Raw genomic sequence first — 4240 nt, forward strand, 5'->3', positions numbered from 1 at the left:
CCTGCACTGTAAAAAAATAAAATAAAATAATTGGCATTAGACTAGATGTTAGAATAAATCCATTTTTTCTATTCCTTCTTACCAAGGGTTGAATATTATCCAGGCTTTGCCCTTACATGTGGACAATATGCTACCCGCATCTGGCAACATAGGCTAGGGGGAGAGGTAGCAGTTAGCTGCATTAGTCTGAAGGCAGAGTAAATTTGGACCTTTATAGGCTAAGTAGATTATGTTCTACATCTCTGATTTAATTAGTCTATAAAGGTGCAAATCTAACTTGATTTCTGCCTAGCATAGGTTACAGCCATAGGCTTGAAGGAACTTCCTAGGTCATTAAATCCACTCCCCTGGTACTGCAGGCAACTGTATCCTCTAATAATCTCTTCCATAGACAGCTCAAACCCTGCTGTAAAACTCTTCCAGTTTTTTACTCCCTTATGTCTATTGGGAGGATGTTCCCAGAACTTACTACTAAGAAACCAAACGTCCAGCTAAACGTGATTCATGGCCAACAGATGTTCTTGTGTCGACATTGCCCTAATATCAGGAGTTTCTTTTCCCTCCAGCTGATCCAAGACAGTGGGGCTCTGCTTGCAAATGCTTATCAGTGCCAGAAGCAAATTTTGGCTATTCTGCTGTTCATATCACTGCAGAAGTCTCAGTGACCTCAAGAGACACCCACTTGCCATTCCCAGCAAATGTTACTGGTAGTCACCCTTCTCCTCCACGTGCATTTGGAAAATGATGCTGTGATATGTTTTCAGTCAGATTTTGTAAAACAGGCAGGTGTTTGCCCTATTTAAAATCAGAGCAGGCTGGGAATGATCTAAACCTGATCAGGAAGTTATTTATAAAAGTGCACAAGGGTGGGGAGTACATCCTAAGAAACACCTCCTTTACTGAAGGTGATTTTAAATATTTGCACCAGTGGGTCCAATCCAGATCTGTGAGTTTTAATGTCTCGTCTAAAAAGCGTAAGCATTCCTGATGGCATATTCCTGAATAGCATTAGGTCTGTAACAGGGAAGCCCAACAGAGTGTAAATTTATATTTTAAAAATACTGTTTAATATGCATTCTGTTCAAGGTGGATGTTTTTATTTTGTAAAGAGGAAAAGTCATATTGAGCTGCATACTTGATTGTTTAAGGGTTAAAAGAAACCTAATTGAACAGCCTATCACAGGAAAAAACAATGGCTCTGCCCTGCATACAAATGTTTTTGATTGTCCATTGGAATGAGCTTTTGAGATTTATTTTTTACGAAGCCGGCAATAATCAACAGACAGCAGAAAAGGTGGAGAGGGTAAGAGGCAACTCTTTGCAATAGAGTTATACATTTTGATAGATAAGGGCTAGCCGCACAGCTGAGCGAAGTCAATGAGAGAAAAGAGCTCTTACTTATTCCCATGCAGCTGATCAAGTTTTGTGCTCAAATCCACTGCACCACTGAAAAAGGGTATTAATAGAGTTAACATTGTGTTAATATACCAGTTATCCACAAACTGTCCGCTCACCCTTGCACTTATTCCTGCCATTTTAGAGTGTTAACATTTTATTCTTTCTTTTTGAAGCAGACTGTGTGTGTGTGTGTGTGTGTTTTGTTTCCAGGGAAAATAAGTGGATGGAAAGAGAGGGGGGAAAAAAGGATGCTAACGAAATCCATGTGAAAAATCGTTCCGATTTTAAATGTGCAAAAACCATTGGTTAATCCTAACACTTCAGAAGGGAATTAAAAGCCTGGATGCTAAAACAACGGAAAGCTGGGCATAGTTGAAAGTGAGTTTAAAAGAATGTGAGGGACCGTGGTGAAAAATAACTCTTCCCTCCTGTGCATAATGGAAGGACTTTCACTTTAACTCAGAAGAATTGAAGCTAATCTCTGATTTAACCGAAACATAAGGGGATCCTACTTGGGGATGCCCTTTCCTATTGTCCCTCACCTTTGTTTTGATTTCTCTGAGAAATGCCCACCAGATCCAGATACATTTTCAACATGATATTCTTTGATGTGCAATGGAAACGGCCAGCTCCATGAGTTTAGGCTATCCCCTCTTTGTTAACTCCTTTGATTGCCTCTGAGCCCTCCTGATTGCTTGGTTGGCCCTGAGCAAACTCTGCTGGATAACCACAGGCAGTTAAAAATATCTAATATTCGTTAATTGATAGTAATACAAACAAAAAAGGCAAGGGGGAGCTTCCAAGCTCCCCTGGCCTAAGCTTTATGGTGCAACAGAGTTTATATTCTCCCCCCACCCCTGTGTTTTTCCACTTTCCTTATATGAAATGAACAGCTGTAATTGAAAAGCAAGAAGCTCCATGGTTTATAGAAATAGGTGTTGTTAAGAGCCTTAGCCATCTAATTTTCTTCCTATTGCAGGGCAGGCTTCTATTGTCTGTCCTTTAGAGCTAATTTCTTTTCTGATCAAAAGGCCCACATCATTGAAAAGGTAGTAATGACTATTCATTTGGTTGAAACCTCCATTCTGCGGTCTGCGAAGCTTTATTTAGAAACTGCTCTTTCTTTCTACAAGGAAAAGCTCATTTATGTCCTCTCTAATGTCAATTAAAGGGGAATATATTTTAATTATTTATCCTGCAGAGAAACCTTTCAGGATCTCAATTCGCCAGGCTTATGATATAGACTCGGGTTTGCAACCTGCGCCACGGCAGGATTTATAGGGCAGAGAGGAGAAGCATGTAACATGTGTTTAGGATGTTTAAGTTACCACTAACGACCAGTTGATTTGCAAACCAATTAGCAAGGTGGATCGGTACAATTAGGGTCTGATTTTTTTGAGTAATATACTTCATTAAAAAAAGAAGAAGCCGCTGCTTGCTGGCCGTGAAGGTGAGTGGTTGCATGGGGAAGGGAAACGTTTTGCAAGAAGTTCTTGTGCATGCTTGCTACGGTTGAATCTCGTAGCAAGCAGCGGTCTCTCCCGTATCAAAAGCGTATAAAAATCGTTTCTACATGGGGCAAGCATAGCAAGGATCACATGATAGCCTGGAAAACAGCGGGGACAAGCTGTTTCTTTGGAGTAACAAGTTCACGGGTGCCCTATGATCATTAAAATCAAAGTGGGTCCCCCACGCTTTGCGGGGATAGCCAAGGAATCAAAGATGCGGGTCTAAAGGGCACCCAGCAAGCCAGGTGTGGAAGGACCTGGAGAAACGGGCTCTCCTTGCCCCGGGGGCACGTCCTCCCGGCGGTGCAGGGCGCGGGGGGCCGCGCCGGGTCCGAGCGCACCTGGATGGAGCAGGCTGGACGGGGCGGGAGGACGGGCAGCCTCCGGGGAGAGCAACTCCTCCACCTGGCTCCGGCTTTCCCCCTCCTGGGAGCGTGCTTGGGGCGACTGTCCCGAGACCCGGGGGAGAGGCGGGCAGAGCCGGAGCCCCCGACGGCCCTGCCCGGGCCTCCTGCTCCCCTTGCAGCGGGGCACGAAGCTCCCGGGGTGGGCAGGGGGCTGCTTAATGAGCTCCCCTGCCCTGGCAGCCGGCTAGGGGCTGGGTCCGGCAGGAGGCGGATTCAGAGGAACGGGGGGGAGGCGTCAAACCCCGCGCCGCCCCCGCCCCGTCCAGCCGCGGGTCCGGCAGGGGCAGGTGAAGCCCGCGGGGGGCTCCTCCCGAGCTGAGCTGAGCTGAGCCCCTTCCCCTCCACCCCCCACTTTAAACCCCGCTCCCGGATTAGCCTCGGACACACCCCAGAAAGGCTGCGGACACCCTCTGGACAGCGGTGCCTTGAAGCCTCCCGCAGCCTGGACAGCAGCAGCCCGCTCCTTGCAGGGGTGGGGGTGTTGGAAGGGGGTTGATTGACAGCTCCCTCCCCCCAAAAAACTTTTCTTTAGCTCCGAGGGGACTTGTCCGTTGCCATGAAACCGGGTTGGGTTTGCGAGCACCGCCCCGTCCCGCCCCTCCGGGGGCAGCCAAGTGGAAAAACAAAGTGGCCAAGACGGGACTTTTTTTTGGAAGTTGGGGGGGGGGGGGTGACCTAGACCCCCCAAGCACTAGCTGCATCGGTGCATTAGCGGGGGGTGCATGCTCCCGGGCGCCCCACTTGCATCAAGCTTGCTGCGGGGGGGGGCGGGGGGGCCCCCCGACGGCAGCCCCCTCCTTTTGCCCCATTTCAAACCAGCTGGTCCTTGCCCCCTCCGTCAGGGGCCTGTCGGGAGCCGCTCGCTGATTGGCCGCCGGGGGCTCATTTATAGGCCGTCAATCAAAGGCCCCGTGAGAGGCTGCCGCG

The 4240-nt window shown here is 48.3% G+C and overlaps 1 protein-coding gene across 1 annotated transcript in view; it reads left to right on the forward strand.

Moving 5' to 3' along the window:
- Nucleotides 1-4240, forward strand: part of SOX3 (SRY-box 3) — a 10055-nt gene that overhangs the window by 4629 nt on the left and 1186 nt on the right. The gene's annotated exons all lie outside the window — the stretch shown is intronic.

The sequence above is a fragment of the Alligator sinensis genome, unplaced genomic scaffold, assembly GCF_000455745.1.
Source record: "Alligator sinensis unplaced genomic scaffold, ASM45574v1 scaffold1584_1, whole genome shotgun sequence".
Taxonomy (NCBI): Eukaryota; Metazoa; Chordata; order Crocodylia; family Alligatoridae; genus Alligator; species Alligator sinensis.